Source organism: Rhinolophus ferrumequinum, chromosome 3, assembly GCF_004115265.2.
Source record: "Rhinolophus ferrumequinum isolate MPI-CBG mRhiFer1 chromosome 3, mRhiFer1_v1.p, whole genome shotgun sequence".
Classification (NCBI taxonomy): Eukaryota; Metazoa; Chordata; class Mammalia; order Chiroptera; family Rhinolophidae; genus Rhinolophus; species Rhinolophus ferrumequinum.
In genome coordinates, this window is record NC_046286.1 from 14,531,765 (window position 1) to 14,545,766 (window position 14,002).

Sequence of the window (14,002 nt, forward strand, 5' to 3'; positions counted from 1 at the left end):
TGTCTTGCCGAAGGCCTCTGCAGCTGTTACAGTTGACCGTGAGTTCCAGGACCTTGGTAGGCCGTCACCCTCATCCCCACCAAGCCAGGCATGTTGCTGACAGTCTAAGCAACGTGTGTCCTATGGGACTGATTTCTTTTTCTTCTCTCCATTGGATATAGTTTAGGATCTTTAAAGATGGTATTTTCATGAAAGGGATGCATGAAAAGTATCTGAATTGTGCTTTAAAATGCAATATAATTGTCTTTAATGATTAAATTGCAGTTATATGAGTATATATATTCAAGGTAACGCTTTTAGGAATATCTTGACAAACAACTTGCCAGCCATACGTAGAATAATAATAATCTTCTTATCAGCAGTTACCTTGACTGAATTGAAGTTGTTTCCACCTAACTTCACTCTGATTCTGTATCCCCTCGGCAAACAGTGCTCCTCCCTTAAAGATTAAGAGGATCTCAGCCAAACAGGCCAATTGGGCCTGGGCTGTATCTGTTTGATCGTCCACTATGCTGGCACTGGAACATTTACTAGCGTAATCCTTTCAGAAAGAGGAAGGCATAACTGAGTAGTCTGTGTTTCGAATTACTGTTTTATTGAAGTGCCGAGTGACCACATGATTCTTTCAGGTGAAATCAGTTGGGAGGTTTAGTGGGCCTGGAAGCGGGTTGGTGGTAGCCGTGAGTGTGAGGGCGAATGAACCCATGAGAGGCGGGGTGACTGTTAAAGAGCAGGAAGAATGATTGTAGATGCTGTCAGTCTGAGAAGAATTGTAGGATGTGGACAGTGGGAGTTAAGTGAGGTGTCATGCTTGACGACCACTGTGGTCCTACTCACTGATAGCCACCTTGGGTCTTCATGAACTGAAATCACCACACTCAAAGACAGGTTGTTGGAAGTACTGGTCTTTTACTTTGGTGATGCTATGTTTTAATTTCTGAAGTTACCGGAAAGTCTTGCCCTGTCTTCTTCCTTTGGGCAGGATAGCCAAGTAAATTTGCTGCTACCATGTACACGTGTGAGCAGGAAATGTCTTTAGAGGAGGTTGCTGGTTACGATGCTCATGAAAAAAACGGCACAAATCCTGTATGTTAACACCGTTTTATATCTGTGCAGCTCTGGCAGCCACCTTATGAGAAGTTCACGTCCAGCATGTGCTGGCTTTGAAGACTAAAGTTCAGTAAGACCCTGTGAAGGGCTGGCGGTCCATATGTCAGACTGCTTAACCCGTTCACAGCATCCATAGATAAGCTTCTTATAGGTCTCTGGACTTCTGTCAGTTGGAATTTCCTGATTAACTGAAGATGCTCTGGCTTCATTATGCTTTCAGAAAAACAGAGGGGTAATATTATAAGAAAAATTAATTTCTTGAATTCCAAAAATGTGATCATTGTCTTTATAATTTACTCCTATCTGAAACAGAAGATGCATAGTTAAAATCTAATTGTGATAAGAAAAACCCATTTCGTACATAATATCTTACTTTTATCTTTCCCCATGACAGTTCCGTTCCCAGCCTGTCTTAAGGTCTCTGCCCAGAGAAAGCCTTAGCTTCTTTCTCTCATTCTTTTCCAAAGCATCATCTTTTTCTTTTTAGTTTTATATTTAGTTATAGCTTTGCATACATGTACATATATATATATATATATATATATATATATATATACATACGTGTATGAATATCTTTCCCCTTTATTAGCTGCCCAAGGACCTTTCTTGCCTCTTTTCACCTTTTGTAATGGACTGTGGGCAAAATGATCAGAATAGGAGTCTGACTTTGAATAAAATAGTTAACCTACAAGGCTAACCCAGGGATAAGTCAGGCATGCAGTTGGTGTAATGGATGGTCTGGTGGTGTATTTTGATATTAATCAGGGATGGGCACCCAGGGCTTCAAACAGGGTGTTGGTGTATATTGTACTATGCAGTATTAAAAGCAACAATACATTACAGATATTATCAGTTTAAAAAGCATTTTCATTCGGTTTGTTTTTATTTTAATATACACAGAAGTATTCCAGGAATAAAAGTGTATGGCACTACTCCCAGTTAAGACCATCCAATTCTTTGTAGGACTGTTTATTTTGATAAGGACTTGCTTTTTAACTTTTTAACTGTTTAAAAACGGTTGTAACAATCTTTACAAGACAGATTTCACAGAAGACTCAGTCTTGTGAACCCTATTTAGTGAGTAAGAAAACGTAGGTATCAGGAGATTTCAGACTCTCAGAGCTGAAACTAGAAATCAGTGTGTCAGGAAGGTGAAATCTGATAAGGTGGTTTGGGTGGGGAGGAGGTGGCGATGGAGGGGGAGGGATAAGAAGAATAACAAGTGTTGGGAGCTGTCACCAAGGTGAATGGTGGGAAAGGAAAATGACTTTGGTTGAGCATCACTGAGGACCCAGTTAAGAACAGAGATAATTGGAAGAGCCTATCGGCACAATTATCTGATTATCTACTACTGTGGATGCTCTTTGTAAATAGGAGTGGGCTCCTGTGTGGTGGGTTATCGGTGAGAATGACAGTTTCTCCTAGGACCTGGGACAAGGCAGGGAAACAAGGAAGATGTTGAGCCAGTTACCAACATGGGGGCATGTTCTGGAGGTTGGTATGTTATGGTAAAGGTGGAAGAACTTCTGAAGAGGAGTTGGCTCATCTTGTGCCCTTTGAGAATGAGCAGCAGCCAAGTGAAAAGTTTAGGAGGAAAGATCTGGGAAAATCCAAGGTTCAGTTAAGGTGGGAAGTAGGAGCGTCCTACGGAAAAGTTGAGAGTAGATAGGAGCCCTTTGCTGTTCCTTCAACCATTTCTCCTGTGACAGATGGAGGTTCCACATCTTACTCTGTCTTCTCCAATGTTTCAGTTTGACAGTGCCTCAAGAAAACACAGTCCTCTAGCTATGTCTGACCAGGGTGGTAGTCTATTAGTACTCGTTTAATAGATCTCTGTTAAAAGATAACTTTGTCATCCAATCACACTATGGCTTGCAGTCCATGAAAAACTCTGCTCTAGGGCAGGCTTCCCCCATCCTGTCTTGTAGTTGACTAAATGCAGCCCTGTACTTTTGTTCTTACTCAGTTTCATTACGACACTTCCACCCCCTCTTTCCATCTTGTAGGGTTATTTTATGGTTCTGATTCTTCATCTAGTGTGTTGACTGTTCCTTACAACTTTGTCTCATCTTGACATTTAGAATGGTTGCTTCTAAGTGTTTAAGACTTTGATGAAGATGCCGAACATAACTAGGGCTATAATGTCCTTGAACGTGTCACTGTGTACCTCTCTCAAAGCTGACCTTGATCCACATCCACGGCCACTTTCTGGTTGGCCTTTTAACTAGCTATACGTCACGTTAGAGATAAGACATATACCTTGCTGAGGTCAAGATACACAATAGAAGGATGAACTTTCCTAATCCATTGCTCTAGTAATCCTAGGAAACAAGTTTTAGTGAACCTGTTCCACTTTCTGAGTCACTGTGAAGATCAAGGTGAAAAGTTCATTGTCCACAGGCTATTGAAAGTGACTTAAAGAGTTTTAGTGGACTCCAAGCAAGTCAGTGACAACAATGGCTGCAAAATACTGAAGAAGGTCCCCGATTTAGTGATGTTTTAATGATTTTTCAACTTTCTGATGGTGTGAAATCAACACCCATTCAGTAGAAACTGGCTAGGTGAGCTTTACTATAATGTTCAATCAGTTAGGTGTGCTAAATGCATTTTCAACTGAACGACATTTTCCACTTACGATGGGTTTATTAGGACATAACCCCATCATAAGTGGAGGAGCACCTGTAGGTGAAATTGAGATTTTACCAATAGCTGTGCCATTTTCAGAACAAGGTAAATGGGGTAAAAGGATATAAAACTAATATAGATCATGTAGTAAACTTTAAAGGCATTATTTTCAAGTAATTTAGTAATTGTCGTGTGGAAGAATGATTCCAGAGAGCAAAGCTAAGGTTAGTAGTGAGGGGGACAGTTACAGGGAGACATATTTTGCTCAATATGTGAAAGAACTTCGTAGATGCTGCTCTGCCAACTGGAAGCCCTTTGCCTACGAGTTGCCACAAAATCTTGCAATATTGTGGGGGTATAATTCATCCTGGAAGAAACTTGAATTCGTTTAAGGCAGCAAGTTGCTCTCTCTTATCTCCTTACCTCTTTGGGCCTTAATTTCCTCTTACGCATGTTTGTTCTGCTCCTTCTATTTGAAGATCATTCTTGATAAGGGAAGATTAAATCAAAATCATGTTAGCTAATTTTCCATTATAACTGTCATCAGTCAAACGTATGCCCATTGTTCTCAACCTTTTTTGTATGTTAGCTCCACCCCTGGGGAGCTCATTAACCATACAGTTACCCGGGGCTTTACCCTGGAACCAGAATGTACCAGGTGGAGCCTACCTAATTTGCAGCTGCAGCCCAAGGCCCATTACTCCAGGCTCACCTTGCTCATGCAGCGCCAATCCTGATCCAGCTGGGGGCGTCTCAGGAGCCTTATCCCCAGGGACAGGTGATATGTGGGGGCAACTAAGTGCCCCAGGCTGCTCCCTGGTTTCCTGAGTGCAGCTCCTGGACTCCACCTTTGTGTCCATTTCAGCTACTGTTTTCCCTACACACCCTTCCCTGTGTGCTGTGTCCTCGGCTGGACTTCTGCCCTGTTTCTATTATGATGCTGTCAGAGGGAGATTTTAGACATGCATATCTGATGACACATCATCCTTACAAACACCTCACTGACCTTCCGTTGCACTTGGGATAAAGACCAAAGCTCCAGCATGGCCCAGCAGGTTCTGCACTGCCCGGCTCCTCCCTGCCTGCCCTCCAGCCTCGTCTCACACGATTTGGAACCTTTTGTCGGTAATCCAACCACTCTGGCTTTCTCAACTCCCCCGAAAACCATACTGCCTCAGTCCCGGGAACTTGATACATGCTGTTCGCTTTGTCGAAAGTTCTTTTAACCCCACCTACTTATCTACCAGACTTCTGCTTGTCATTCAGTTTGTGGCTTAATCATCACATCATTAGAGAAAACTTCTCTGACTGCTAGGCGTGGTTGGAGCCCCCCCACTGTACTTTTTTATGGTGACAAGGATACCTCCTTTTTAGCACTTACCACTGTTGTATAATATATCTTAACCGATTCATGTCAGTCTCCCTTACCAGACTGAAAACTCTGTGAGGGCAAGGATTAGGTTTGTCCCCAAGGATTAGGGATACCATTCATATCCCTGGTGCACAGCACAGTTCCAGAGGAGGCGCTCAATAAATATGTTTCGAATGGACGAATGACTGGGAGACAATTCTTAGAACCATGGATAATTGTCATCCGACAACAGGAATCACCATACCTGGGACCTTCTCTGGCACCCTGGATGTTGATACCTAACGGATTTGAACCTGAATTTACTACATCTACTTCCTTCAATACTGTGATTTGAACTAAGGGTCACTTTTGCTGGCCATGCTGGCCAGTTCCACGTCCCAATTATATCTCAAATTCTGCTGCTGCCTGTTTGTGACTTATTCCCCTCCCTCTGCTGGCTTTACTCTTGAGGTCCAGGGTATGCCAAGGCTGAGTCCAGGTTAAGTGTGACGTGGCACAGCCTTTTGTTTCTCCTATTAGGTTTTTCTTTGAAACAAGAAAATCCTCTCATTTTGTGTAAGACAGTTGTGCGTTCCATTCAGGCCAATGTTGATGATACACAAAAGGAGCTTCTCATGACCTGTTCTAATACTTCTGGTTTTTCTTTTAACATTCTGGTATGGGATCTGACGTCTTAAGCTATATGTATTATTTCTCATTTTCTTCCCTGCTCTTGTCTCCTAAGAGTTACTAATTTCCTCTTCTCCTGTTGTTTGTATTGTAATATAACCTGTTGTCATGCCTGGTGTACCCTACATAGCATCCAGTTTTATCCAAACAATTTGCTGCTCTTTGTTTCTCAGCTTTCAGTCTGAAGCTCTGTGAATCAGTGGGTTGGTCTTCTGCGAAAAGATTCAGGTAGCCACCCTGGTTAATTTGAGAAAGCCCCCGGTGGGGATACGAGGGGGAATCAAAGTCCTGTTCTTGGTGTCTTCTCTGCTGACATGAGCCCAGACCCGCTGTGCTGGGAGGTGCCATGAGTGTCAGCACCTGTCAGCTACATTTCAGTGCCACTCCCAATCAACTCAGCGTGGCCTTAGTAATTTCTGCTGCAACGACTGTCTCCCGAAAGGACTGAGGGTAGGGAGCCCACTTTTCTGAGTAGTTAGAATCATAGCATTTCATAGCTGGAAACCGTCTTAGAGATAAACCCATCCGTTCTCACCTTATAGGTGGAAACAGTGAGACTCAGAGAAGGTAAATTCTTTGTGTACAACTGCATAGTCAGTGCCAAAGCCTGCAGGCCATGGCTCTTCCTGCTCTTGGAGGAACTTGTTTGTTTTAAGACTGTGTTTTCTATTAGTCAAGAAAACCAGAAGTGATGGGAAAGCTCATTCAAAAACCCAGTCTCGCCAAAAGGGTTATGAGAGAAGACATAGAATTTAACGTTTAGTATTTAGTGTAAATTGTTTTGAAATGGGAGTTAACGTACGGCTGAACGTGACTATATTTGTCTTATGAATGACTGTAATATGACAGAAGTAGTTTAGGCTAGGCCATTGTAAACCAGCCTCTGTCTGTTAAGATTGTTGACTTTGCTTGACTCTGGTAGCAATGGAGAGGCTTCATCTTAAACTAGTAGACTCTGTATACAGTTCATTTTAAATACCCCCGTTTTCTCAGGGAATATTTGAGGACCGTACCGCCTGATTTGAGTACGGCTTAGGGAAAAAAATAGGTGGAAGATAGGGGGAGGGGAATGTGGGTGTCTCTAAATGTACCCTACTCCCCCAATCCAGCAGGTCCTCACTGTAGACGCACTGATCTTTGGCAGAAATCATGCTGTTGTCACGTCACGTTACACAGAAGCCTGCTGGCAGCACAAACAGGAAGAAGCCTTTTGTGTGCTAGTTCGGGCTTTGCCCCTGTTGACTTGTTTCCTCCCATCTCTTCACGAAGTTCAACACCATGTCCACGGCGTGCCTTGTTGTGAGTGATTCTCAGGAAAGCAGGCCCTTCTTCGCACCCACACATGTTTAACCAAAGTATTTACAGAAGGAGGCCTGCTAAGAGCAACACTGAATTTCCTTGCATACCTGTTCCTGGGCTTTTATAAAGCTCTCATACCACTCTGTCTACCCCTCTTCAAACTTATTAAGAAAAGACTTTCTACGTGTCTTCACAGAGTCAGTTCATTTTCCTTGGGTGAATTTTTTCTAACCATCTGCCCTCCTCCTTCCTCTCTTCTTCTGACACAAAGTGTTTAGAGTTCAGTTATGCAGACATGCAATTTAGCGTTTCAGTCATTTGGTGGAAACGGCTACTCTCAGAGCCCATGAGTCTTCTCCTGTCATTGTAGGAAATGCGTAGCCACTCCTTCCTTTTCCCCATACCAGTTATTAACTTCAGAAGCTATGGTCCAACTCAAAGAAGAGAGCTTGCTGTCCTCGTATGCACAGGAGGAAATAAACAGTTGTCTCCATTTTGCCTGATGCAAAGACAACTTGAGACATGTGAACCACTCCTCCCCCAATTAGCATTTCTGAGCATCCCCTAGGTATGTTGCCGCTTGTACTTTTATGTTTTGGAGCTTTATAGAGTGGAAAGCAGATGCAGCCAATCCCCAAGGAGCCTGAGCTGAAGGAACACCACCCAAGGAGAACTCATAAAGTCCACTCTGACACTGGCACTCCATGGTTCATTTCTATCTTTACAGCTTAAAAAAAAAAAAAAGCCACAAGGACATGCTTTGAACATTTTTGAATTGTTTTATATCTGATTGTCTTAGTTTCCCAACTGGTGTGTGAACTTTTTCAAGGCAAGGTATATCTTTTGTTTCTTATGTGTCTTAGACCGTCACACTGCCATGTGGACATACAGAAGCTGTTTGTCACAGTAAAAATTGATAATTTGCTGATTCACCAGAACATGTAAAATCTCCTCCCCCTGCCAAAAGCCCTGTTAATGTAGCAGCAATGACCACTTGTATAGTACTTTGTAGATGAGAAAGGGACAGCTTAGTAAGAACCTTGCCCTCGACTTAGTGAAGAAGAGAAACTGCAAAGTGCATGCAGGCGCTGGACTTCTGGTGTCTTTTTAAAATACAAGCTTTTTGGTAGGAGTTTTGGTAGTAGCTGTGTCTGCCTCAGTTGGAGCGAATGCTGAAGGGATTCCTTCTGTCAATGGAATGGTTCCTTTTTCTTTAACCTGAACTCTTAGTAGCTAGGTTTGGTCTACTCGCACAAAGGAAACTTTGATTTGTTCTGGAAGCGTGCTGTTGCAGATCTGAGGTGTCCAGTACATTGCCCAACCTTCTGTGCCTAGTGGTAGTTCTGGACTCTTTTCTCTTGGCTCCACCGCCAGTGTTTCTAGGAGCTCTGCCCTGTCCTAGGTCTCCTGCTTCTTTCTTTTCTTTCCCATTGAGTCATTTTGATTAGTCACATCGGCCTATAATATAGGAAAGACCTGATTTTCTCTCTCAAATTACAACTTCTCTTGAAAACCCCCTTTATCTGTCTTAGGAGACCAGTTTGGGGAGAACTAGGGGTGGAGACCTATTTAAATGGTCATGTGAAATTAGGATTGCAGATTTAGCAAGCACTAAAGAGTATGGGCACATTTTTTTAAAAAAAAACCAACACCAAAGGTTTTGTTTTTTGATTGTCATATGTATATAAAAACATATGATAATATTTTGATCTTCGGTAATGTAGTAACAGAAATAATGATACTGTTTCTAAAGATAGCCGTATAAAAATAATGAATGATAGTTTTTAAAACACCGTAAAAATATTTAAAGTTCAACCGCAGTTCTCATCTCTTTGGAAAGTTTCTGTGAAATAGAGTTTGGTTATCCTCTGAAAACGTGTGGGTGCTCACAGGTCATTGTAGGCCAGCCGGGATGTACTATCGAGACTGTGATTGGCACCTCTATCTTCCAAGATACAAAACTCAAGGATGTTTAACATAAATATGTTAAAGTGGTAGGACATAGTACTCCCCTTTTCTACAGACTCGAAAGGTCAAATAGTTCCATATAGCTCTGGATAGAGTAGAGTTGAAGGAATGGATTACACTAGCTCTGAGGGACCTGAGGTTGAGAGCAGGTCAGTTTCTTATTTGTTAATGGTTAATTAGTGGGTTTGTCTCGGAGCTGGGCCCTGTACCCTTCCCTGTTAGTAACCTAAGGATTGATTGGTGATGCCTAAAAAACATCTGTCACCTGCTCTGACTCATCCAAGTTAAGAGTGAATCTCAGAAGTCTCGGGTTTCTTCAGGAAGTTGAGTTCAGAAACCGTGTATGAGATCAGATCAAGGTGACTTTTCTCTACTGTAAGCGTTAATAATTGTCCTCAACAAAGCAAATATGCTGTAACCGTATATTTATGGTAGGATTGTATGCTCTTGGTGATTGGGCATTTAGAAAGTAAAGACATTTCATAGCTACTTTTTCTCCACAAAAATTTTGAAAAAAGTTCAAGTGTACAGTATTAGAAAATACACTAAAACAGATTAGGATTTCTTGGTCTGGGAGAAACCAAGACTAAGAAGAAACATGGTTAAGGTTAAATGATCGTAAAGAGTATTGACATGACCCCCACAGATATATTCTCCAAATAATTGGACTTCAAAATGACAGGAAGCTTTCTAAAAATTGTCCTCTGTTAAAGTAAGAGTTCACCAGCTAGGAACATAAATTGAGAATGCAGGTTCAGTAAAGGTAGAGGTTTTAACAGTGGTGAACATTTACTGGGTTCTTTTTGTGTACTAAATTCTCTACCACATTATCTCATTTAATCTTCATAACAGATTTAATGGGGAGGTCTTCCTATTTACCCCCCTTATACAGATTAGGAAACTTGAAGCTCACATAGGTTATGTAATTTGTCCAAGGTCACACAGGCCAGAAATGGTGGAGCTGGGATTGATGATGGCTCCTGCACATGGTTTTAGGGAAGGCCTGGGTATTGGGAGACCATTACCTGTTTTTTAAGACTGTTGTCCCACACAGGGAATATAGTCAATAATATCGTAATGACTTTATATGGTGTCAGATGGGTACTAGGTTTATTGGGGTGATCACTTCATAAGATATATAAATGTCTAATCACTATGTTATACACCTGAAACTACTATAATATTGTGTGTCAACTGTGATCAAAAAATAAGAAAAAAATTTTAAAAAAGATTGCTGTCCCGTTTAAAATTACTTATACTAGATCTAGTGAACCCCATGTGGCCATTCTTGTGTTATATTTTTCTTTAGTAACTCTCTCCTTAATTAGGTCATTATCATAGAATCTTAGGATGGTGACCTTGAAAGAGATTGGCTGGACTCAACCTGTCCTCTTAGAGACAAAAAAAAAACACAGACAGATCTTCTCATTTGTTTAGGGATAGGGAAAAGTTATTTTTGCGAATATTGGATACCTTCAGGAAGGACCTCCTCTAAAAGCAAAACTATCCTTTAATAGACTGTTCTAAGATATATTCTGGCAGTCAGGAAGTTTATGTAAAAGCTAAAACTTCACTGATAGAATTTCTTTTACAGCCTAAGGGGAAGTTAGAGAATGACTACTACTTCCTTGTAAAATTCCATTATTCACCCAAGCCACCCTGGAAAGTTCATTCCGTGGTTGTTTATTGAGCAACTACTACATGCCAGGCATATTGAACTGTGTTGACTGTGATCTTGGAAATCTTCAAGAATAACACTGGACAACCCAGCCACCTTGAATAGTTTAGAGTCAGAGTTTTAATTTTACAAGTGATAATGTTGACTTGCACTCACAGTATATTATTTAATCCTTACACAACTCTCTGAGATAGTGTTATCACACCCATTTTGCAGATTAGGGAATTAAAACTCACAGTAGAGCCTTGATGATATGAGCTCCTAAAGATAATAAGTTTTAATGTAATAATTTACAGTTATCCAGATGCTTTTGCTTATATTATCTCATCTAACCCTGTGAACAAAAATGCTAGTAGTTTATTCATTATATTCATTTCACAGAAAGCAATACTCACTTCTGTTTATTATATACTTAATATTGCCAAGAGTGCCAGATAACTGATCAGTAAGGCCTAGTTCATGTAATGCTGACAACAACCCTGATAAGTATCCTTATTCCCATTTTACAGATGAGCCATTGAGGCCCCAGACGTTTGAGTGTCTTGGAAGGCACAGTGGGGAGCTGTGATTTAAGCTCCGCCAAGTACACATGACCAGTTTGCTCTGTTCACTTTACCATGCTACGCTGCCTTATTTTCCAGATAAGGAAACTAAGGTTCAGACAGTTAGCTACCACAGCTGAGGTCATACAGCAGAGCGGGACTCCAGCTCAGATTCTCTCATTAGAAAACCAGCCCACTTGTTTCCCCTGCCCTCGGCTGTCTCTGCACAAGGAGAACCACAAGGCTGTCTCTTATATCCAAGTGAAGTTCCCCCGATTCCTTTGTGATACGTTTTATAATTTTAGTCATTCTTTACTTACATTTCTTGGTAATTTTTTTTTCCCATTTTGGGGCAGGGATCCCTCTCTACTACGGGTAGCAACATGTGACAGTGGAGGGATGGACATACAGGTTAAACTACTTGCTCAGGAAGTCATCTGGTCAAGTTAGATGAGAACTCAAACCCAAATCTGAGTCCTATGTTCCCCTCTCAGCTCTGTTGAAAATGTTGCTTGAAAGAAGGCCTTTTCCTTTATGAGGTTGCTTCTGGTGCTGTAAGGAATGCCCACCCCCTCCCTTTTTTTTTCCCCATCTGAAGATCATTTACTATTTCAATAGTGAACTACATTAACGGCTGAAGCAAGGAAGTCAGTATCAGATATGTAAGAAGGACCACTCATTCAGGTTTGAAATGTTGCCAATCTATACCATCTCAGCCTTGAACATGTTAAAGTACAAAAGTTCATTACTTTAATGATCAAGTATCCTTTATATTTCTGAAGGAAAAGGGAAGGTTTATGGGAACCATTTACAGTGCTGTACTTTGATTCAAGTTGCAAACTCAGGTAAATGTTCCTTCAAATTGAATTGGATGAAATTTTTCTATATACTTGTTGATACAGTAAACATCAGATAAATATCCAGATGTATTTAATTATTCTGACTCAAGAAAAGTATGTCCTATTTAGACAGTCTTTAAATAAATTGTGTCTGAATTGAACAAATAAACAAGAATAGCCGAAACTAAATGGCTTTGACCGTATAGGAAAACGAGAGGCTTTAAAAGAGGAGTCACCTCAGAAAAACCCATGTCTTATTATTCTCGTTGTTATTTTTAGAGATAAACCTGAATTGACTGTTCAAATACAGTAATAGTTGAAAATTAAGGTTTTCATATTCAGAGGCTGCTAAGTGATGGAATACTCTTAAACCTCTTACAAATGTATTAATTCCAATTCAGATGTGTTTTAACCATGGAAGTATCCCTGTGTCACCAAGAGGTTTTTGTTTGTTTGTGTGTTTGTTTTTTGGGTTTTTTTTTTAAGAGAATTAATATCGACTGACTGCCTCCTATGCTAGTCCTTCCTTCATAGTTTTCTCATGTAATTCTCATATCCCTGTGAGTTAGATATTATTACCTCCCCACCCACTTTTACACATGAGGAAACCGAGGCTCAGAGTCAATGACTAATTAGCCGAAAATCACACAGTCAGCAAGTAGAAGTCTCAGAACGTGAACCTAATTCTGAACATTCCAAAGTCCATAACCATTCTAATGCACGGACCAGTCTTATGAATGGCCTGGGGTATTTGAATTTTAAAAATTAACAATTTTTAAAATTAGCAGAAACAAAAGTGAAGAGAAATTTGCTTATGATTGTTTCATTAGCCATTGAGTAAGAACAAAACCGTTTGAAATACACACTTTTTTTTTTTTTTGGCTCTGGAAACATACAGCACATTTACCTTTGTTTTTCTTACATAGACTGAGGCTCTTTTGATAAATCTGCTGGCCTTGATTTGAGTTGGTGCCTCCAAGAAAGTCCTAGAGATGCATTAGAAGATACTGTCGACACTCAGCGTTAACCCTAACAAGCTGACTGACTGTCCATTATTTTTATTATTTCAGTGACTGTTGGTGACACCGGGTCACGTTCCACACACGTGGCATCTTTTAAACAGATTCCAATAGGATTAAAGATATTTCCCTGTTGTCCTATTTTGGGTCATTCCTGTCTGGATGGTGATGAACCCTTTCAATTCTTCATGGTAGTTGACTTCGAAATTAAGTTTTGTCTTTTCTTAAAGGTTATTTTCTGGAGTAACTTTACCAGGAGAATAATATAACCAGCTCCCCTCTATTCTATTCTTACGTGCTACCTCCTCTGTTCTCATCTCTACCCTCACCCTTCTAACCGCCATGCTAGAAAATGCCATCCCGTTGACCTGCCTGGGAAGAAAAATGAACCGTGCAAAAATCCTGGAATCATGCACTTGAAAAACCAAAATGCACGTCTGAAAGATAGTAGAATTGGATATACAGCAGTAAAAGGCACCATTCCACCTGTTCTTACACCATGTAAACTGTTTAAAAATTTTTCTGACTTAAAAAAAAAACAAATTGTAATGCATGTTCATTGGAGTAATATTAGAAAATAAATGAAGTGGAATTCAGCTTTTTAAACATAACCGAAGCACATTGTTTTCTAAATGACTATTAGACTTTCCAAATAGAAATATTTATGTGAGAGAGAGACCAATAGTCCTATGCGTGATCCATTTTGTTACTATCACGAAGACTTGGAGTCTAGAAAGCATTGTGCTGTACAGGCCCCGAGAGGGTGGGGTTGTAGAAAATAAATAAGACCTTGTATATTCTTCTCCCCCACCGCTTTATCCTTTCTAAGTATGGGTTGCATGTTCTATGGCCACAGCCACTGGTATACTAAAGATGTTTCT

General features: G+C 40.6%; 1 protein-coding gene across 9 annotated transcripts in view; it reads left to right on the plus strand.

Annotated features, from left to right (window-relative positions):
- Positions 1-14,002, plus strand: part of RUNX2 (RUNX family transcription factor 2) — a 325,498-nt gene that overhangs the window by 163,251 nt on the left and 148,245 nt on the right. The gene's annotated exons all lie outside the window — the stretch shown is intronic.